This window comes from Bombina bombina, chromosome 8, assembly GCF_027579735.1.
Source record: "Bombina bombina isolate aBomBom1 chromosome 8, aBomBom1.pri, whole genome shotgun sequence".
NCBI classification, from domain to species: Eukaryota; Metazoa; Chordata; class Amphibia; order Anura; family Bombinatoridae; genus Bombina; species Bombina bombina.
This window is the reverse complement of record NC_069506.1, coordinates 133,192,390-133,201,983: the sequence shown is the minus strand read 5'-3', so window position 1 is coordinate 133,201,983 and position 9,594 is coordinate 133,192,390. Positions and strand designations below refer to the sequence as shown.

Here is a 9,594-nt window from a genome sequence, read left to right as displayed (position 1 = left end):
CATAGGAATCAATGGGACTGCATTAGGAGCTGAACGCTGCTTTTTTGCAGGTTTTTTATCAGCCGGCTCTCCCCCTTTGATCCCTATGGGGAAATCATGCACGAGCATGTTTTACCAGCTCACCGCTAATATAAGCAGCGCTGGTATTACAGTGAGATGTGGAGCTAAATTTTGCTCTCCGCTCACTTTTCTGCGGCTAACGCCGGGTTTGTAAAAGCCCGTAATACCAGCGCTGTCTGTAGGTGAGCGGTGAGCATAAACTGCTCATTAGCACTGCACAGCTTTACTGACAAAACACGTAATCTAGCCTTATATCTTTAATTAAACCTTTTAAAGCAGTATTTTCTGCCTGCACCTCAGTAAGGACTCTTGCTAAATAGTCAATCTTTTGGTTAAGGTTAGCAAACTGTGCATTAATCTCATTAGGATCCATCTGTATCTTTTTTTAGGGGCTTGAATATTATGTAAGATCAAAATACTATATGACACAATGTATAGTTTGTGTTGAAAATATATCTATTTTTGGTTATAATAATATTTGTTTGTAGCTGAAATATATCAAAAACCCAAGAGAGAATAATTTTACTAAATTGGGATACACAATATTTAGCAGATTGATTCGATCTCAGGCAAAAGAAATCAACTCCTAAGTTTGAATAAAAAACAGAGTGCTTATTCTACTACGCTACCTTGGGAGGTTGATGGTTTAGCCTCCCCTTGTACCTTGTTGGTCGCTATCCTTGGGAGAATAAAAACAACTCTGGAGTCCAGCCATCCATCTGGAGGTGACCGCATTGTTGGGTCCAGTATACTGCTTTGGTTCAGCTAGCTGGTCTGCTGCAAAAACCAGCCTGCCTCCATTGGCACAAGTGGGTGCCTTTACACTATGTGAGTACCCTGTGCCTTTTGATGTTCATATACCTAGTTGGTGATTGATTCACACATAATGCACCTCTTTCCTTGTCTAAGTTTGAATAAAGGAAGTTGAATGAGGTTGATATCTGAATACTTCGATATGCACACAGGTATAGGAGGTTATTTGCATAAGATTGGAAACCAGTTAGATATATGTCTGTCTGTACTAAACAAGGTATACAATGAAGTGTTTGCAGAATTGATATAACAGTTTCTTAGCAATATACTTGCGGTATGGATAACACCTCCTTCCAGTATTATGACGGTCAGATTTGAACAAGACACGTAACAAGATATTGTAACACAGTAAAGGAGCAGTACTTGCGGTTATGTGTATCCTTGTAGCTGGATAAAGTTCCAGTAAATAGAACTGAAGATTAGAGAAATCCGATGTCCGATGACAGGAGGTTAAGTGAATGTAAGCCGGAGTCTGTGAATGCAGGGAGGCAGGTAAGAGGAGCTATAGTGGAGATCCGATGTGCAGGTTTACCCAAGGTTAGCGTGCAAGGAGGTTGAGATGATAGCGAGGCTGCAGTAAGTGGCTCAGGAGAATGCACGCAGCTGAGATGGAATGGAAATCCCGGAACTTGGTAATAGAAACACAGAACTATAATGGAATAAACTTGTATCACATTGTAGCAAGGTAGAATAAAAAACTACTGAGCTTGAGAGGTATCAACTGACTAGAGCACAAACTTGATCTGAGGTAGATACAAAATATTCAAGCAATGTGGTAGAGAGGAAGTAAGGTTATATAGGGTGAGATCTATAGGAGAGGTGCTCTTCTTAAAGGTATATTACAGATGGTGACTAGAAGTTCTACTCTGCCTTTTGTTCAGCAAGGACATTTTATGTCCACAATAGACTTACAGGATGCTTCCAATTCATCCAGACCACTATTGGTTTCTGAGATTCTCTTTTCTAGACAAGCATTACCAGTTTGTCGCTCTTCCATTTGGCCTAGCAACAGCTCCAAGAATATTTTCAAAGGTTCTCAGTGCCCTTCTATCTGTAATCAGAGAGCAGGGTATTGTGGTGTTTCCTTATTTGGACGATATCTTGGTACTAGCTCGGTCTTTTCACTTAGCAGAATCTCAAACAAAACAACTAGTGTGGTTTCTTCAAAGGCATGGTTGGAGGATCAATTTACAAAATAGTTTTTTCATTCCTCCAACAAGGGTCACCTTTTTAGGCTTCCAGATAGATTCAGTGTCCATGACTCTATCTTTAACAGACAAGAGGCGAATGAAATTGGTTTTAGCTTGTCTAAACCTTCAGTCTCAGGCGTTACCTTCAGTGGCTATGAGAATGGAAGTTTTAGGTCTTATGACTGCAGCACCGGACACGATCCCCTTTGCTTGTTTTCATATGAGACCTCTGCAGTTTTGCATGCTGAATCAATGGTGCAGGGATTATACTCGGATATCACAACTGATATACTTAAATCCCAACATTTAATGCTCTCTGTCTTGGTGGTTGGACCATCACCGTATTGTTCAAGGAGCCTCTTTTGTTCATCCTTCCTGGGCTGTGATCTTAACTGATGCAAGTCTTACAGGTTAGGGAGCTGTCTGGGGGTGTCAGGCTCAACCTTAATATCTCTAAAAGAATTTAGAATGTTTGGGCCATGTTAGACAAGTGAACCACAACTGCTGGGATTTAGCTAGATAAATTTGTGTATGTTGCTGAAGTGGTTAATGGATGCAGCATAGAGAAATCTGGCAGCATAGTTGAGTCCATAAAACCATACAGCAGGATATAATATATTGAAGGCGTTTGTTAGTAGTTCCTATAGCCACCACATGTGTATATTGATACACTGAATAGGTGTGGCAGGAAAACTAGCAAACAGTTCAAATAAGAAATACAAAACCAAATATCAGTATTACTGAAAACTGCAGTCTGAAATAGAGAAGTTATAACAGCCCTTTATATCTAAGAAATATTACAAGCTGTCAGCTTAACTATAATGAAGCGCCAAGAGTGCTTTTTGTAGTGTGCACAAAATGGATTTTAAATTTAGAGAGATTGTTTGCAGAGATTCTGATAACAGTCCTTGTAATATATGCATATATTTTTATCCAAGCGCTTATAAGTTCATATATGGCAGCTTAACACTTTCCACAAGAAATGTATACATGTAGCAGATGTTCTTACCGGTATAAACTTAAGTGTAAGTTGCGGCCGTTGCAAGAAGGAGAATGCTGCAGCTCGGAGTGAGGCGTGGAGGTTGTGAGGATGAAGCAGTAGGTGCTTTGTGAACAGCGTTCACAAAATAAGCTGGATCAAGAGGGAGCTTGTAAAATAGCTCTTCAGGTAGAGGATGGCTGTAAGGATACTATCTGTCTCCAATACTAAGCAATGAGAATAAGGCAGGTGAGCCTTATAAAGCTGTTGAGAGTAAGCTGCTGGGTCCTAAAGTGAGACAAGTTTGTTATGTTGTATACATAGAGAGGATGACAACCTGACAGGACCCCCCTCTCAAGGAGCAACTCCCGGTGCTCAGGGTCGAGGGTTATCCGGATTGCGTTGGTGAAACCGGGATACAAGTCGAGGAGCAGAAATGTTAGAGGCCGGTTCCCAGGAGTCTTCATCAGAAGAGTAACCTTTCCAGTGTATAAGATATTCCAACCGACCATTCCTTCGACGAGAGTCCAAGATAGAGGAAACCTCATATTCTAGGTTAGGGTCTATAGCAACAGTAGGATGAGGAGTTACAGTAGTCGAGGCTCGGAGCTCCTTATAGGGTTTCAGCAGGGAAACATGAAATGTCGGATGGATTTTAAGGGAATTCGGTAAGGTCAAATGAACAGCATTGAGGTTAATAACTCTCTCAACAGGGTATGGACCAACAAACAGAGGAGAGAGTTTTTTCGAGGGTGTATTCAATTTCATATTCCTGGTGGAAAGCCAGACCAAATCACCTGGTGAGTAGTGAGGAGCAGGCAATCTTCGGCGATCATAATACCTCTTGTACTGATCCTTGGCTTTAACTATAGCTAATTCAATATTCTTGAAGTTCGAAGAGATATCTTCAGATAATTGGGAAATACTGGGCGATAAGGTATCAGATGTTGGCAGTAGGTGGAACCGAGGATGAAATCCATAGTTAGCAAAGAAGGGTGTTTGATTAATTGCAGAATGATGCGTATTATTGTAACAGAATTCAGCATAGGATATAAAGTCAGACCAGTGATGTTGCTGGGAAGAACAGAAGGACCTGAGGAATTGTTCCAACCACTGGTTGCACCTTTCGGTTTGACCGTTTCCCTGAGGATGGTAGGCTGTAGTGAGTTTTCTTTGTAAAGAGAATGTTTTGCAAAATTCTTGCCATAATCTGCTGGAAAATTGTGTACCACGGTCACTGAGAATGGTAGTGGGAAGACCATGATGCTTGAATACATGATTAAGCAATAAATGTATGGTCTCCATTGCAGTTGGTAGTTTGGTAAAGGGTATAAAATGGCACATTTTGGTAAATAAATCCACTACGACGAGGATAGTAGTGTTTCTGGATGACACAGGTAAATCGACGATGAAATCCAATGCGATTTCAGACCATGGTCTTGTAGGGGTCGGTAAAGGCATGAGCAAGCCATAAGGTGGATGTTTATCTCTTTTAGAGATAGTGCAGACAGGACAAGAAAGAACGTGTTCTTTGATATCTTTATACAAATGAGGCCACCAGTAGTGTCTTGTGACTAACTCATGGGTTTTGGTAACCCCAGGATGACCCGCTAGAGATGATTCATGGACAGAGCGAAGTAGCGAGGGTCTGAGTGATGGCGGAATGTATAGTTTTGAACCCTGGTAATAACAACCATCTGGATGGAGTTGTATCATATGTAATGGTTTATTGTGATCTTTGTTTTGTTCTTTCAGGACTGTCGGTAAAGATTCAAAAGTAAATAGAAGGAATTTATCCTTTGGGATAATAGATTGTTCCGTTGTGGATACTGAAGTCTCAGATGCAATTCTGGAAAGAGCATCAGCTTTCTGGTTTTTTCCAGAAGGTCGGTAAGTGATAAGAAAGTTGAAGCGAGAGAAGAAAAGATTCCATCTGACTTGTCTAGCTGACAAGGTACGAGTACTTTTCAGGTATTGCAAATTCCTGTGGTTTGTGTAAATTAATGTAGGAATGGTGACCCCTTCCAACAAGTGACGCCAATGTTCTAATGAAAGTTTTATTGCAAGAAGTTCCTTGTCACCAATTGCATAGTTTTGTTCAGCTGTATTTAAAGTACGGGAATAAAAAGCTACAGGATGCAGAGGTTTTGTTAAATCTTCTCTCTGTGACAAGATGGCCCCAATGGCGAGGTTGGAGGCGTCAACCTCCAGTATGAACTGAAGTTTCATATTTGGGAAACGCAGAATAGGTGCTGTAGTAAATCTTTGTTTGAAGAAGTCAAAAGCAGTTTGAGCTTCCTGGGTCCATTTAAAAGGTGTATTCGCTCTTGTTAGGGCTGTTAAAGGTATTGCGAGTTTTGAAAAGTTTTTTATGAACTTGCGGTAGAAGTTCGCGAAACCCATGAAGCATTGTACCTGGCGTTTAGTTTTGGGAATAGGCCAGTTTAGAATAGCTTCTATCTTTTTGTTTTCCATACGAATACCAGAAGAAGTTATTTCATAACCCAAAAATGATATAGACTGTGAGTTAAACAAACATTTTTCAGCTTTTGCATATAGATGGTTACCTCTTAGCCTAGAGAGGACTTGTCTTACGTGGAGGACATGTTCTTGATAAGTTTTAGAGTATATTAAGATGTCAAGTAAATAACTATATAGACATCTAAGATATCTCTGAATAGGTCATTGATCATGTGCTGAAAGGTTGCAGGGGCGTTACAAAGGCCAAACGGCATAACGACATACTCAAATAGGCCGTAGCGGGTCCTAAATGCGGTCAACCATTCATCGCCTGACCTAATCCGTATGAGATTGTATGCACCCCTTAAGTCTAATTTTGTGAAGAATTTAGCCCCCTCCAATCTTTCTATGAGTTCTGGAATGAGGGGCAGGGGATAACGGTTTTTGACTGTTATTTTGTTTAACTGCCTGTAATCGACAATTGGTCTAAGAGACCCATCTTTATTTTTTACGAAAAATATACCGGCACTGGCCGGAGATGTGGAAGGACGTATAAATCCTTTTTTTAAATTTTCATCAAGGTATGATTTCAAGTGTTTGAGCTCTGGCTCTGATAGAGGGAATATATGCCCGGAAGGAATTTCAGAGCCTGGTATGATTTCAATCGGGCAATCATATTTCCTGTGGGGAGGCAGGTTTTCAGAATCTGTTTTACTAAACACATCGGCATAATCCTGGTAAACTTCAGGAATGTTGACATCCTGGAAGTCTTCAGTGGTTTGTAAAACAGTGACTGGAAAACAGGTAGACAAGCAGAAACTGGAATTAAACGTAAGGGATTGATTAGCCCAGTTAATGTGAGGATTATGTGTAGTGAGCCAACTAATGCCTAAAACTATGGGTGAAATAGGCGAGGAGATAACATCGAATGTAATATACTCCCTGTGATGTTCTGCGGTCACTACTAGTAGGGGAATTGTTTGAAATTCTACTGGGCCAGAAGTGATGGGATTGCCATCAATGCCTCTCAAAGAAACAGGAGTCCGTTTGTGCACCAAAGGTATTTTATTTACATGTGTGAATTGTTTATCTATATATGAGGCTGTTGCTCCTGAGTCAATTATCGCGGAAGCGTTGACTCGGTGATGGTCCCACTGTAATAGAAGGGATAAATTTAGGTAGGATGATGGTTGTATCAGAGTACTGCAGCAGAATGGTTGCATAATAGTCTTACCCTTGTTTTGCCTCTGGAGAGTTGGGCATTCTTTGACAGTGTGGTTATCAGATGCACAATACAAACAGAGGTTGTTTCTTCTTCTCCTGATCTTTTCCTCAGGCGACAGAGGACCTTTTATCATACCTATGTCCATAGGTTCAGATGTAGGTTTGACTATGTGAGGTGTTGTCTGTTTCTTTGGGTATGTGTCGTGATAAGACCTCTCCTGCTGTCGTTCCCTAAGACGTCTGTCTATTGTTATAGTAAGGGTCATTAATTCCTCAAGTGTAGGTGGTAACTCTAATCTAGAAGTTCATCTTTTATTCCATCAGAGAGACCTAGTCTGAATTGATTTCTCAATGAAATATCGTTCCATAAAGTATCTTTTGCGCATTTTTTAAAGTCAGTAATGTAGTCTTGAACTACTCTTTTCTTTTGTGTAAGATTTCTCATAGCATTTTCTGCAGTGATTTGTTTGTATGGGTCCTCATAGAGTTGACCCATCGCAGTAAAAAAAAATTCTAAGGAATTCAATATATCATCATTGCTCTCAAAATAGGCATTAGCCCACGTGCGGGGCTCTCCCCTTAGGTAAGATATAACCGTGAGAACCCTAGCTCTATCGTTAGGGTAAGTGTGGGGTCTGAGAGAAAACATTAGTAACCAGGCATTTTTAAAATCTCTATAGAGAGACCTATCACCATGAAATTTCTCAGGGGGACTGACCTGAGGCTCTATTATGGGAAGTCTTTTATCAACAACATCCCTAATATATGCTTTTAATGTATCATTCTCAGCCTTGAGTGTATTTAAACCTTCTGTTAGTATATCAACCCTTTGGTTTAATGTCTGCATATGGGCGTTGATCCCAGCTGGGTCCATGTTGTAATTGGCTTAGTATTCTGTCAGGCTCAACCTTAATATCTCTAAAAGAATTTAGAATGTTTGGGCCATGTTAGACAAGTGAACCACAACTGCTGGGATTTAGCTAGATAAATTTGTGTATGTTGCTGAAGTGGTTAATGGATGCAGCATAGAGAAATCTGGCAGCATAGTTGAGTCCATAAAACCATACAGCAGGATATAATATATTGAAGGCGTTTGTTAGTAGTTCCTATAGCCACCCCATGTGTATATTGATACACTGAATAGGTGTGGCAGGAAAACTAGCAAACAGTTCAAATGTGAAATACAAAACCAAATATCAGTATTACTGAAAACTGCAGTCTGAAATAGAGAAGTTATAACAGCCCTTTATATCTAAGAAATATTACAAGCTGTCAGCTTAACTATAATGAAGCGCCAAGAGTGCTTTTTGTAGTGTGCACAAAATGGATTTTAAATTTAGAGAGATTGTTTGCAGAGATTCTGATAACAGTCCTTGTAATATATGCATATATTTTTATCCAAGCGCTTATAAGTTCATATATGGCAGCTTAACACTTTCCACAAGAAATGTATACATGTAGCAGATGTTCTTACCGGTATAAACTTAAGTGTAAGTTGCGGCCGTTGCAAGAAGGAGAATGCTGCAGCTCAGAGTGAGGCGTGGAGGTTGTGAGGATGAAGCAGTAGGTGCTTTGTGAACAGCGTTCACAAAATAAGCTGGATCAAGAGGGAGCTTGTAAAATAGCTCTTCAGGTAGAGGATGGCTGTAAGGATACTATCTGTCTCCAATACTAAGCAATGAGAATAAGGCAGGTGAGCCTTATAAAGCTGTTGAGAGTAAGCTGCTGGGTCCTAAAGTGAGACAAGTTTGTTATGTTGTATACATAGAGAGGATGACAACCTGACAGGGGGTCTCTGACAGCACAAGGGGTTTGAAAACCTCAAGAGGCGAGGTTACCAATCAATATTTTAGAGCTCCGTGCTATCTTCAGAGCACTTCAGGTTTGGCCTCTATTAAAGAGAGAACTTTTCATTTGTTTTCAGACAGACAATATCACAACAGTGGCATATGTCAATCATCAGGGAGGGACTCACAGCTCTTTAGCAATGAAAGAAGTATTTCGGAGTCCAACTCTTGTCTAATTTCTGAGATTCATATTCCAGGTGTAGACAATTGGGAAGCGGATTATCTCAGTCATCAGACTTTGCATCCGGGGGAGTGGTCTCTCCATCCAGATGTGTTTCATCATATTGTACAGATGTGGGGTCTTCCAGGAATAGATCTGATGGCCTCTCGTTTGAACAAGAATCTTCCCATATATCTTTCCAGATCCAAAGATGCTCAGGCGGAGATAGTGGATGCTTTAGCAGTTCCTTGGTTTTACCAACCTGCTTACATTTTTACACCTCTAGTTTTTTGTCCAAGGGGGATTTCCAAAATCATAATGGAACAATCTCAAGTGTTTCTGATAACACCTGCATGGCCTCACAGGTTCTGGTATGCGGATCTTGTCCGGATGTCCAGTTGTCAGCCTTGGCCACTTCCTTTAAGGCTAGACCTTCTGTCTCAATGGTCTTTTTTCCATCAGGATCTCAAATCTCTAAATTTCCAGTTATGGAAATTGAATGGTTAGTTCTTAGTCATAGAGGTTTCTCTTACTCAGTGATTGATACTATGTTACAGGCTTGTAAGTCTGTTTCGAGGAAGATTTATTATTGGGTTTGGAAAACCTATATTTCATGGTGCTCCTCTCATAATTTTTCTTGGCATCCTTTTAGAATTCCTCAAATTTTACAATTTCTTTAGGATGGTTTGGATAAGGGTTTGTAAATACTTTGAAGGGACAAATCTCTGCTCTTTCTATCTTATTTCATAGAAAGATTGCTAAACTTCCTGATATTCATTATTTTGTTGAGACTTTGGTTCATATCAAACCTGTTATTAAGTCTATTTCTCCTCTTTTTGAGCTTATGCATTCTTTCGATAT

The 9,594-nt window shown here is 40.2% G+C and overlaps 1 long non-coding RNA gene across 1 annotated transcript; it reads right to left on the bottom strand.

The window, feature by feature from the left end:
* Nucleotides 1–6,548: 6,548 nt before the first annotated feature.
* LOC128638033 (uncharacterized) lies at nt 6,549–7,004 on the bottom strand. Its single transcript, XR_008399032.1, has 2 exons — nt 6,737–7,004; nt 6,549–6,656 (listed from the first exon to the last, which is right to left on the bottom strand). It is a non-coding gene; the product is annotated as an uncharacterized LOC128638033 (long non-coding RNA).
* Between the last annotated feature and the right edge of the window lie 2,590 nt (nt 7,005–9,594).